Source organism: Martes martes (assembly GCF_963455335.1).
Source record: "Martes martes genome assembly, chromosome: 14".
NCBI classification, from domain to species: Eukaryota; Metazoa; Chordata; class Mammalia; order Carnivora; family Mustelidae; genus Martes; species Martes martes.
Genome location: NC_137902.1, coordinates 14,657,185 through 14,670,481, shown reverse-complemented (window position 1 = coordinate 14,670,481; position 13,297 = coordinate 14,657,185). Strand labels below are relative to the sequence as shown.

At 34.3% G+C, this 13,297-nt stretch overlaps 1 protein-coding gene across 1 annotated transcript in view; it reads left to right on the top strand.

Moving 5' to 3' along the window:
• ATRNL1 (attractin like 1) overlaps window positions 1-13,297 on the top strand; it is a gene marked incomplete at its 5' end in the record, with an annotated part of 807,401 nt that overhangs the window by 587,686 nt on the left and 206,418 nt on the right. The gene's annotated exons all lie outside the window — the stretch shown is intronic.

Genomic DNA, 13,297 nt, shown 5'->3' with positions numbered 1-13,297 from the left:
ACGACATGGATGGAACTAGAGGGTATCATGCTTAGCGAAATAAGTCAATCGGAGAAAGACAACTATCATATGATCTCTTTGATATGAGGAAGTGGAGATGCAATGTGGGGGGGTTGGGGGGAGGTAGGAAAAGAAAAAATGAAAAGATGGGATTGGGAGGGAGACAAACCATAAAAGACTCAATCTCAAAAAACAGACTGAGGGTTGCTGGAGGGAGGGGGGATGGGAGAGGGCGGTGGGGATATGGACATTGGGGAGGGTATGTGCTATGATGAGTGCTGTGAAATGTGTAAACCTGGCGATTCACAGACCTGTACCCCTGGGGATAAAAATACATTATATATTTATTAAAATAAATTAGAAAAAAAAGATACAATAGCATTTACACTACTACCCTCAAAATGAAATACTTATATATAAATATAACAAAATATCTATAAGCTCTACATGAAAAATCTACAAAACTCTGAGAAACAAAACAAAAAAGGATTAAATAAATAGATATTCTGTGTCCATGGATAAGAAAAATCAATATGTCAAGATGTCAGTTTTCCCTAACCTAGTCTATAGATGCAAAGCAATCCCAATCAAAATGCTAGGAGGTTATTTTATGAATATTGACAGACTGATTCTGAAGCTTATGTGGAGAGGCAAAAGACCTTGGATAGCCAACAGGATATTGAAGAATAAAGTTGGAGGCCTGACAATACACGGTTTCAAGACTTACTACAAATCTACAAGACAGTGTGTTTGAGCAAAAGAGTAGACATTTATATCAATAGAATGTAATAGAGCGTCTAGAAATAGATCTACATGAATATACTCAATTGATCTTTAACAAAAGAACAAAGGCAATGCACAGAAGCAAAGGTAATCTTTTCAATCAATGGTGCTGGAACAACTGGACATCCACATTAAAAAAAAAATGTATCAAGGCACAAAGGATATTTATGATAACAAATTAGAATAAGCAAAAACCAGTGAGAATCACTGCTTTAAATGTTAGCATAGTGAAGTTCTAATTAGTAAGATTCTGGTTTGTATGTTTTAATACTAAAAGTAAAGATAATGAATTATAAGGCATTTTATAATGTAGTCAGTAATATTTGAGTAAATAAAATTTTCTAATTGTGAACATATGAAGTCATTTTGATAAAAATTTAAAGAAATAAAAATATGAATTTCATAATATATGTAAATATATATATATTTTTTTCTATTTACTCATTACATATGATTTATTCTATAATACTTCTCACAAATATTGCTCCCCACCCTACCCTTTTTACCCAAAACAAAATAAACAAAGGCTAAATTTGTACTAAATATGCTTGTGGTTTGGTTTTCACTGGTGTTTTAAGATTTATTTGTTTATTTGAGAGAAGGAGCAGGGGGAGGGGCAGAGTGAGGAGAGAGAGAATCTCAAGCAGACTCCCTGCTGAGTATGGAGCCTCATGCAGGGCTCCATCCCAGGACTCTGAGATCATGACCTGAATCAAAATCATGAGTCAGACACTTAACCAACTGAGCCACCCAGGCACCCCATATTGGTTTTGTTTTTGATTTTACAGATACTAATTAACTTTTGGAGGAAAGAAGCTTACTTTTATTTTTTGCTCTAGTACATGAAGTGTCATCTCATAGATTTTTAAATTTTTTTATATTTTATTTACTTATTTTGAGAGAAAGAGAGAAGGCATGGGTAGGGGGAGGGGCAAAGGGAGAAGGAGAAGCCAACTCCCCACTAAGCAGGGAGCTTGATGCAGGGATTGATTCCAGGACCCTGAAATGATGACCTGGGCCGAGGGCAGACTGAGCCACCCAGGTACCCCTCTTAGATGTTTTTTATAATTCCATGACATTTCCTCCTTTTAAAAAGCCATTGAGTTTTAAAACAAAATAATTCCAAGCTATTTCACAACAATCCTATATAATGTCTAGAAGATTTTAAAATATTGAATCAAATAATTTGAAATTTAATTATATTACTTTTTAGGACATATTTTCTGTTATCCTATTATCCCTAATTTAAAAAAGATAAATATAAATGTGTTATCATTAGTGTAATGAAGACATTGAATTTTAAACCCCTTTCTTTTGAAACAAAGCATGTATTTAATATGTATATAACATTATAGTTTCTTATTAGCTATGGATAAAGGAAATGCACGTTTTATATACTGGATAAAAGATAACAAAAACAAGATAGCAGCTGAAATTTTTTGTTCCACTTGTGTGAAAGGTTATCAAGTAGTAAATAATGTAAGCAGAGCATGAAAATGACCAGTAATTCAAGAATAAATTGGATAAGGTATAGTTTGTTGTATTTTTAACTACAGAAGGCCGGTCAATAGCTGTACTCAATTTGCTGTTGCTTCCTTCTGGAAAGCTCAGTTTGTTAGCTTTAGGATAGGCTCAGTCAATGGATTCTTTTTTACTAAGAGAAATGATCCATGGGAGGTCCCCTAACGAGTAAAGTCATGAGAAAACACAGGCAGCCTTTCATGCCATAGAGCTCTACTAGGGAAGTTAAGACTCTGACCTATTTGAGATAGAGTTTCAAAGACCGTGGGTTTGGAGCTCTTTAAAAAAAAAAAAAAATCAATTCACATTATCAAAAGAAAGCTGAAAATGATAACAAAAGGCTGTTTTTATTAGAAAAGCTTTTATTATAATAATACATTATTTGAAGTGCTTGAAATGGGCCTCAAATAATACTAAAATTCATATTAAAGAAGATAATAATTACACTTTGTTCGTTTGCCTGTTTGCAGGTACCTTTTGCCATCTCCTAGTAGAACAATTTGAGGGGTGGGGAAGACACAGATTTGAGTGAGATAAGCAGAAGCACGCATTCATTAGTAGTATGTGATTTGACTTAGAGAAAAAGGATGCAGCACCCGGTGATCTCTATCTGTGTATATATTTATATATATGTGCATATTGATAAGACAAAAAACCGTAAATAATTTATCATGTTCAATACTGCGGACAATTAAATTCTCCATTTGCACAAATAAGACTGAAGAGGAATGTCCCTTTTGAGAGTATTACTGTTGTCGTTATTGTTATTGTTATTTTCTCTCCCATTTCCAAAAAAGAATTGAAGTGACTAGATGAAAGGGACTAGAATGAAAGGGACAGACAAAATAAACGCAAAGATTTTGTTGTTGTTGTTGCTGCTGCTTCTGCTTCTGGGTTTCATTTTTGTAGTTTTGGGGGTTTTTTGTTTGTTCATTTTTAGAAAAGAGCGGTACAGTAGAATAAACTTTGGGGTCAGACAGGCTTGGGTATAAATTCTAGCTTTTTTCTCTTAAGTCCATCTTGGGGAGGTTAACTCCGTTTTTTGAATTTTGCTTCCCGAAACTGAAAACAAGCACAGTAGTGACTACCTCAGGATTGCTGTGAGGATTAAATGAGCTAAAACTGGTAAAATGCCAGCAGAATGCCTAGAACAAAGTACAGGCTCGATAATGAACACGTCTTTCCCTCTGGTTTTCCCTTCCCTAAGGAGATGGAGATTTCAAAGAAGCTTGCCCCGAAGGGCTCTTTTCTCCCTCTTCCATAAATCACTATCTTTTAAATATCTAAGAGCCCAGTAATAAAAGAGTATCCAAGTTTTATATGAAGAAATCAGAAACACTCATTTATTTATTCAACAAACTGTTTTTGAGCACCTACTCTGTGTAAGAAAGCTGGCTGTGGACTGCGGGGGATAGGAGAAGCATTTGAAGTGCCCAACCCCAGCAAGAAGGAGCTTTGCTTTTTGGAAAAAGGAATTTAGAAATGGGGTAGGGGGTACTGAGTGGCTCAGGTGGTTAGACCCCCGGCTCTTGGTTTTAGCTCAGGTCATGATCTCTTGGGTCTTGGAATGGAGCCCTTCATAGAGCCCTGCATCAGGCTCTGTGCTCAGTGGGGAGTTGCCTTGATTTTCTCTGTCTGCCCCTCCTGCCACTTGTGCCCTCTCTTTCTCAAATAAATAAATAAATCTTAAAAAAAAAAAAAAACCCTTCAATTTTCTTCTTTCCTCCTGTTTTAAAAACCTTTAGTAGATATGTCATTATATCTGAGAGTTGTAATCAACCTGGCTCAGACTGTGGTGATGACTTCTTTAAAAAGCCTGCCTAGTCCTTTGGCAGATTTGCTAGGATGTGTATGACTTCATCCATGAGGATTGAAAATATACAGATGAGACAGATTAATTGAATGCAGAAAATCTAGTACTTCCTAAGTAATAATGAAATTAAGAATAAGAACTAGAAATAGTTCTTATATTTCTATTTCTAATACAAATAGAACTAAGAAATAATAAAATTAAGATTAAGGATTCATTGATAGAATAGTCACTTAAGTGAAAACAAATGCCACAGTGATATAGAACTCAAAATCTGAAAAAAAAAGTCTGGATTTATAATTTTTTTTTAAAGGATCAACTTGGGGAACTGAAATTTACTATTTAATTTCTTTTAATTATAATATGAGTTGGGGGGAAAAGGGTGCTTTTACATCCCATCTAAGGCTAAGCCTCTTAAAAAATACAATATAAAAATAAAATTAGAAATTACTCCATACTTTAGAAAGTAACTATCAATAATTTATACTGACAGATTCTAACTACAGAAAAATTTTAAATGTGAACAGTTACATTAAAATCTCTTTGTAACAACTTCATTTTTTAAATTTCTTTAGTGGCTTAGAAAATAACAACTTGTAATTTTTATTTTTATTCATTCATTTTTTTAAAAGACTTTATTTATTTATTTGACACAGAGAGAGAGATCACAAGGAGGCAGAGAGGCAGGCAGAGAGAGAGGGGGAAGCAGGCTACTCGCTGAGCAGAGAGCCTGAGGTGGGGCTCCATCCCAGGACCCTGGCATTATGACCTAAGCTGAAGGCAGACGCCTAACACACTGAGCCACCCAGGTGCCCCTCATTCATTTTTTTTTTAAGATTTTATTTATTTGAGAGAGAGAGAGAGAGAGAGAGAGCGAGCACACAAGTGTGGGGAGGGGCAAGGGCAGAGGGAGAAGCAGACTCCCCACTGAGCAGGGAGCCTGTCACAGGGCTGGATTCCAGGTCCCTGAGATCATGACCTGAGCCAAAGGCACACAACCGACTGAGCCACTCAGGTGCCCCATTTTATTCATTCATTTTTAAAACAGCTTTATTGAGATATAATTCACATTCCATGCATTTCACTCATTTAAACGGTACAGTTCAATGTTTTTTTAGTATACTCCTAGATATGTGCTATCATCTCTGTAGTCCCCCCATATCCTCCCCCAGCCCTAAATAATCACTCATCTACCCTACGTGTAGATTCTCTCTCCCTCATTAAGGCTTTCTGGTGTTAATTGTTGAGGCCTTCTGTTGTTCATTTGTTTAGTGACTTCTCCAAACTTATTTTGCAAAGATTTTATTCCTTGTCATGTATGCTCCTTGAAGTCTCAGTTCTGTTATCTCAGCAGGCAGGTAGTGACAGGAAGATACTACCTTCAATGCCTAGAGACAAAAAGGAAAATAAAAACTCCCTTAGTCTTTGCATATTGGCTCTGAGCTAGGATATTCCTTCAGTACTAGGTCAAACTGACTACAACTCTTCCTTAGCCTTCAGTTCCTGCTTGTGTCCAGTTCAAAGATGAGCCCAAGGTATAAGTCAAGGGTCCTCTCAGGTATTTTTTTTAGCATGGGTCTGACACTGGCCATGCATGTTGCACTCCAGATCCCCCTGCGAGCTCCAGAGCGCTTCACAGCTCTCTTCCCGAGAACCTTCCTCCTCAGCATCCTCATACTTGGGCTTTTGGGTGGGTCTGCTGTTTGCTTCATCCTTTATTCCTTGCCTCAGACAGCAATTGGTAGCATATGTATTTAAATGTTTCCATCAGATGTCACCAAGAAAGCCACTCCACCTTAGAGGAACAAAATAAAAGTCGGTCTCAGTGCTGGTGCCTTGGGGAATCAGTTGACCAGTTTTCAAGAACAATGTCTATGTTGCTTTTCCTGACACCAGGAACACAGGCCATTGTCCATAAGCTTGGGGACTAGGAGATGCTAGGCAGGTAAGCAAAAACCACACAATGCCTCTTACCAAAATTCAGTGGCCTGTTTCTTTATTCAGCACTCCTTGATGGACAGGGTTGTTTGATTGGAATCTAGAGTTTCAAAAAACTTGACTCTGTCAGTTTTTATTGGCTTAATTCTTGCTGGAGAGACCATTTCTTACAAGAGACCAATTCTTGGAGCTCCTCGTTATGCTAATTCCATGATGTCATTTCTGTTGCCAAGTACTTCGGAAAACAGTTTGGCATTTTGTAGTAAATCAAAAGATACACAAACTAGCAATTTTCCTCCTCGTTATTTACCCTAGAACAGTGATTCTAAACTGGGGCCATTTTGCCTCGTCAGTAACATTTGGGAGTGTCTTGAGACATTTCTGGTTTTTGTAACAGTAGGTATACCACTGGCATCTACTAGGTAGAAGCCGTGGATGCTGCTAAATGTCCTGCAGCACACAGGATAGTCTCTTCCCCACCCACCTCAAAGAATGATCTAGAAAAATTTACCAAAAGTTGAGAAACCCTGATTTAGAGAAATGGGTATTCATATGCAAGGAGAAAGCCCATAACCGCCCTGTTTATAATAGTTCTAAATAGAAAGTTATTCTAACAACCTAAATAGCTATCAATAATGGAATAGTTATATTCTTATATAAACATTTGTAGAATAATTTATAGCAATGAAGATGATGAAGAAAAGCAAGAAAGTGTTTTCGCTAGATATTAAGAGTGGTCACTTGGAAAAGGAGGAGTGGTTAAGACTGGGAAAGGACACTTGAGATCTGGGATTCTGGCAGTGTTCTGTTTCTTGAACTGGGTGGTATTTACATCAGTGTTCAGTTTTTAAAAACTACACATTAACATTTTATACTTTCACATCTATTTTATAATAAAATAGACAAAAGCTGTCAGTAACTACAGTTTCTATTCTATTATCCTCCCTATTCTGATAGATCATGTTTTTCTTTCTAATTGAGATATAACATATACAATATAAAATTACTTACAGGTATACAACAGAGTGATTTGAAATTTATGTGATTTGAAATTTATATACATTGTGAAATGATCACCATAATAGGTCTACTTAATATATGTCACCATACAAAGTTAATATAGTATCGACTATATTCCCCATGTTGTACATTTTATTTCTGTGACTTCTTTTTTTTTTTTTTTTAAGATTTTATTTATTTATCAGAGAGAGAGAGAGACAGCGAGAGAGGGAACATAAGCACGGGAGTGAGAGAGGGAGAAGCAGGCTTCCCACTGAGCAGGGAGCCCGATGTGGGGCTCGATCCCAGGACCCTGGGATCATGACCCGAGCTGAAGGCAGACGCTTAACAACTGAGCCACCCAGGCGCCCCTTTCTGTGACTTCTTTATTCTATAAATGGAAGTTTGTACTTCTTGATCCCATTCACCCATTTTACCCCTACAAACCACTCCATCTGGCAACCACCAATCTGTTCTCTTTCTTTTTTTGTTTTGTTTTGCTTATTTTTTTGTTTTGTTTTGTTTTTCAGATTCCACATAAAAGTGAAATCCAGTGTTATTACTCTATCTCTGACTTATTTCATAGCATAATACTCTCTAGGTTTAGATCTATTGATGTTGTGACAAATGGCAAGATTTCATTCTTTTTTATGATTGAGTAGTATTCCATCATTGATCTATGTGTGTGTGTGTGTGTGTGTGTGTATACATGTACATACAGTTTTTTAAAAACTGAACTTATCTAACACTTATGATGGATATAGGTAGATTAGATGGGTAGATAGATAGAAAGAGGAAGAGAGGAAGGGAGAGAGAAAGATAATTATTTATTCATTTACCCATCAGTGGCTCCTTGAATTCTTTCCATATCTTGGCTATTGTGAATAATGCTGCAGTGAGCATGGAGGTACATAGATTTTTTTTTTTTTTTTTTTTTTTGAGAGTGATATGGGGAACACCCACAGGTGGAGGAGCAGAAGGGGAAGCAGAGGGAGAGAATATCAAGCAGATTCCATGCTGAGCACAGGGCTCGATGCAGGGCCTGACCTCATGATTCTGACATCATGACCTGAGCTGAAACCAGGAGACAGATGCTTAACGAACTGAGCCACCCAGGTGCCCCTATATAGATCTTTATGATTTAATGTTTTTGTTTTATTCAGATAATTAGTAGACTTGCTGGATCATATGGCAGTTCTATTTTAATTTTTTTTGAGGAACCTCAATACTGTTTTCCATACTGGATGCACAAATTTACATTCTCACTAATTGTGTACAACGATTCCCTTTTCTCCATATTCTCACCAATGCTGTTTTGTTTTGTTTTGTTGTTACTAGCCATTCTGACAGGCATATGGTGGTTATCTCATTGTGGTTTTGCTTCACATTTCCCTGGTAATTAGTGTTGTTGAACATCTTTTCATGTGCCTGTTGGCCAATTGTATATCTTCTTTGGAAAAAATATCTTCTCAGAGCCTCTGTCCATTTCTAAGTTGGATTGTTGTTTTTTTTGTTATTGAGTTATATGAGTTCCTTGTATATTTTGGATATGAACTTCTTGTTGGATGTATGATATCCATACATGATTTCTCTTCTCTCATTCAGTAGATGGCCTTTTCATTCTGTTGATCATTTCCTTTATTGTACAGAAGCTTTTTAGTTTGATGTAGTCCCTATGCTCATTTTTGCTTTTGTTTCCCTTACCTTTGAAGTCAGATCTAAAAAACAAACAAACAAACAAACATGGCTAAGATCTTTGTCAAGGAACTTACCACTTAGGTTTTCTTCTAGGAGTTTCATGGTTTTAGGCCTTACATCTAAGGCTTTAACCCATTTTGAGTTAATTTTTATATATGGTGTATGATGGTGTCCAGTTTCATTCTTTTGTATTTTTTTTGTCTTTTTCTTCTTTTGTATGTACCTGTCCAGTTTTCCAAATAATATTTATTGAAAATAATGTATTTTCCTCATTGTATATTCTTGGCACCTTTGACACAAATTAACTGACAATATATAAGTGGGTTTATTTTGGGATTCTTTATTCTATTCTATTGATCTACATGTCTGTTCTTATAACAATATCATACTGTTTTGATTACCATAACATTATAATGTAGTTTGAAATCAGGGAGTGTGATACCTCCAGCTTTGTTCTTTTTTATCAAGATTGTTTTGGCTATTCAGGGTCATTTGTAGTTTTATATAAACTTTAGAATTATTTGTTTTAATTCTGTGAAAAATGCCATCAGAATTTTGAAAGGGTTCCTCCCTTCTCTCTCTGCCTGCCTCTCTGCCTACTTGTGATCTGTCTGTCAAATAAATAAATAAAATCTTTAAAAAAAAAAAAGAATTTTGAAAGGGATTTCATTGAATCTGTAGCTTGCATTGGGTAGTATGAACATTTTAACAATATTAATTCTTCTAATCCATTAGCATGAAATATCTTTCCATTTATTTATGTCATCTTCAGTTTCTTTCATTAATGTCATAGTTTTCAGTGTACAGATCTTTCACCTCTTTGACAAAATTTATTCCTAGGTGTTTTTCTCTTTGATGTGATTGTAAATCAGATTATTTTCTTGATTTCCCTTTCTGATAGTTTGTTATTAGTATATAGAAACATAGCAGATTTTTGTATGTTAATTTTGTAATTTGAAACTTCACTGAATTTATTTATTTGCTATAACAATTTTTTGGAATGTTTATGATTTTGTATTTATAGTATCATGCCATCTGCAAAAAGGGACAGTTTTACTTCTTTTCAAATTTGCATGCTGGTTTTTTTTTTTTCCTTGACTAATTGCTCTGGCTAGGACTTCAAATATTATGTTGAATAAAAGTGGTGAAAATGTGTATCCTTATCTTATTCCTGATTTTAGAGGAAAAGCTTACAGCTTTTCACTGTAGACTATGATATCAGCTTTGGGTTTGTCATGTATGGTTTTAATATGTCAAGGTACATTCCCTCTATACCCACTTTGTTGTTGTTTTATATCATAAATGTATGTTGAACTTTGTCAAATGCTTTTTCTGCATCTATTGAGGTGATAATGTAATTTTTATCTTTCATTTTGTTAATGTGGTGTATCAGGTTGATTGATTTGAAGGTGTTGAATTATCCTTGAATCCCTGGAATAAATCTTATTTGACTACGGTGTATAATCTTTTTAATGTATTGTTGAATTCAGGTGTTAATATTTTGTTGAGGATTTTTACATATATGTTCATTAAGGATATTATACTATAGTTTGTTTTTTATTTTGTTTTGTTTTTTATGGTGTCCTTATCTGTTTCTGGCATCAGGGAAATGCTGGCCTTGTAAAATGAGTTTGGAAGCATTCCCTTCTCTTCTATTTTTTGGAAGGGAGTGAAAAGGCTAGGTATTAAATCTTTTTGAATGTCTGGTGGAATTCACCAGTGAAGCCATCTGGTCCTGGACTTTCATTTGTTAAGAGGTTTTTGATTACTGATTCAATTTTTTTTACTAGTAATTAATCTATTCAGATGTTTTTCTTTCTTCATGATTTAGTCTTTGAAGATTAGAAGTTTCTAGGAACTTATCCATTTCCTCTAGTTTGTCCAAATTGTTAGTGTGTAAAATTTGTTCACAGTATTCTCTTATAATCTTGTATTTTTGTGATATCAGTTATAACTTTTCTTTCATTTCTAATTTTATTTGAACCTTTTTCAGCTAAAGATTTGTCAATTTTGTTTATCTTTTCAAACAACTTTTAGTTGTTTTGGTTTTTAGTTTCATTGATCTTTTATATCATCTTTTTAGTCTTTATTTCATTTGTTTCCACTTGATCTTTATTGTTTACTTTCTTCTACTAACTTTGAGATTTGTTATTCTTTTTTCTGGTCCCTTTAAGTGTAAAATTAAAGTGTTTATTTGATATTTCTCTTGTTTCTTAAGGTAGGCCTATATTGCTATGAACTTTGCTCTTAGATCCACATTTGCTGCCTTCCATAGATTTTGGTATGTTGTGTTTATCTTCTCATTTGTCTCTAGGTATTTTTAAATTTTTCCTTTGATTTTTTTGTGACCCTAGAGTTGTGCCGTAACATGTTATTTGTCATTATTTAAAGGTTTTTTTTTTTTTTTCTTGTAATTGTTTTCTAGTTTTATACTATTATGGTCAGAAAAGATGTTTGATGTGGTTTCAGTCTTCTTAAATTTATTGAGAATTGTTTTGTAGTCTAACATGTGATCTGTCCTGGAGAATGTTTCTTGTGTGCTTGAGAAGAATATGAATTCTCTTTTGAGATGGAATGATTTACACATATCTACTAAGTCCATCTGGTCTAATGTATCATTTAAGGCCAATGTTTCCTTACTGATTTTCTGTCTGTAGGATTTATCCATTGATATAAGCTGTTAAAGTCCCCTACTATTATTATAGTGCTGTTAATTTCTCCCTTTAGGTTTGTTACTATTTGCTTTATATAATTTGGTACTCCTATGTTGGATGCATATATATTTATAAGTATTATACCCTCTTGCTGGATAGAGCCCATTATCATTACATAGTGCCCTTTTTTGTCTTTTATTAAAGTATTTGGTTTAAAGTTATTTTATTGATATGAGTAAAGTGACACCAGCTTTGCTTTTGTTTCCATTTGCATGGAATAACTTTTTCATCCCTTCACTTTCAGGCTGTGTGTCCTACTTCTGAAGAGAGTTTCTTGTATGCAGTAAAAAGATGTGTCTTCTTTTTCTTTTTTCTTTTTTTTTTTTTAATCAATTCGGCCACTCTTTGATTGGATCCATTCTTTTGATTGGAGAAATTATATGATTTACATTTAAGAAAATTATTGATTGGAATATAGTTTTTGACATTTTGTTGATTGTTTTCCGGCTGTTTTTTGTAGTTCCTCTCTATTTCTTTCTTCTTCTTCTCTCTCTCTTCCCTGCAGTTTGATGGCTTTCTCTACTGTTACGTTTAAAGTCCTTTATCATTTTCTTCTACATTGACTATAAGTTTTTGCTTTGTGATCACTGTAAGGTTTACATATATCATCCTGTGTATATAATAGTCTATTTTAAGTTGATAGCAACTTAAATTTGAATATATTCCAAAGTCCCCTCACATTTTGTTTTTTGTCATAATTTATATCTTTTTATTTTATGTATTCCTTAACTAATTATTATAGCTTTAGTTAATTTTACTACTTTTGTCTCTTAACTTTTATAGTGAGTCATAAGTGATCAATCCACAACCTTTACTATAAACTTAACTTTTTCAGTGAGATTTTTTACTTGTTTATGTTTTGCTATTATTAATTAGTGCCATTTCTTTACAGCTTAAAGATATGCTTTTACCATTCTTGTAAGATTGGTTTACTAGTGATGAGCTCCTTTAGCTTTTGCTTGTCTAGAAAACTCTTTATTCTCTTTAATTCTGAATGATAACCTTGCTGGGTAGAGTATTCTTGTCTAAAAGTTTTTTTCCTTTCAGTACTTTGAATTTGTCATGACTCTCTGTTCTGGTCTGTAAAGTATCTTTTGAGAAATCTGCTCATAGCCTTATGGCTATGTATAAGCCATATATATATGGCTTATACATAGCCATATATATATGGCTTGTATATAACAATTTGTTTTCCTTTTGCTACCTTTAAGATTCTCTCTTTAATTTTTGACATTTTAATTATAATGTGTCTTGGTGTGGATCTCCAGATTCATATTATTTGTAACTTTCTGGGCTTCCTGGACCTGGATGTCTGTTTCCTTTCCTGGATTGGGAAAATTTTCAGCTATTATTTCTTCAAATAAACGTCTGTCCCTTTCTCTCTTTGCTCCCTTCTAGAATAGCTATAACATGAATACTATTCTACTTGTTGTTCCTTAGGTTCAGTGAGTATCTTCATTTTAAAAAAATATTTTTTTCTTTTTGCTGCTTTATCCAAGTAAGTTCCATTGCTTTGTTGTCCAGGTTACTGATCTGTTCTTCTTCTTTGTCTAGTCTACTGAATATTTTTCACTTCAGTTATTGTATTCTTCAGTTTTGTGACTTCTGTCTCCCATATTTTCTGTCTCCTTGTTGAAGTTTTTACTATATTCATGCATTCTTCTCCTGAGTTCAGTGGGCATTTTTATGACCATGACATTGAATTCTTTACCAGTTAGATTACTTATCTCAATATCATTAAGATCTTCTTGTGAAATTTTATCTTAGTCTTTTATTTGGAAAATACTTCTCTGTTTCCTCATTTTTGCTAGACTCTCTGATTTGTTTCTATGTA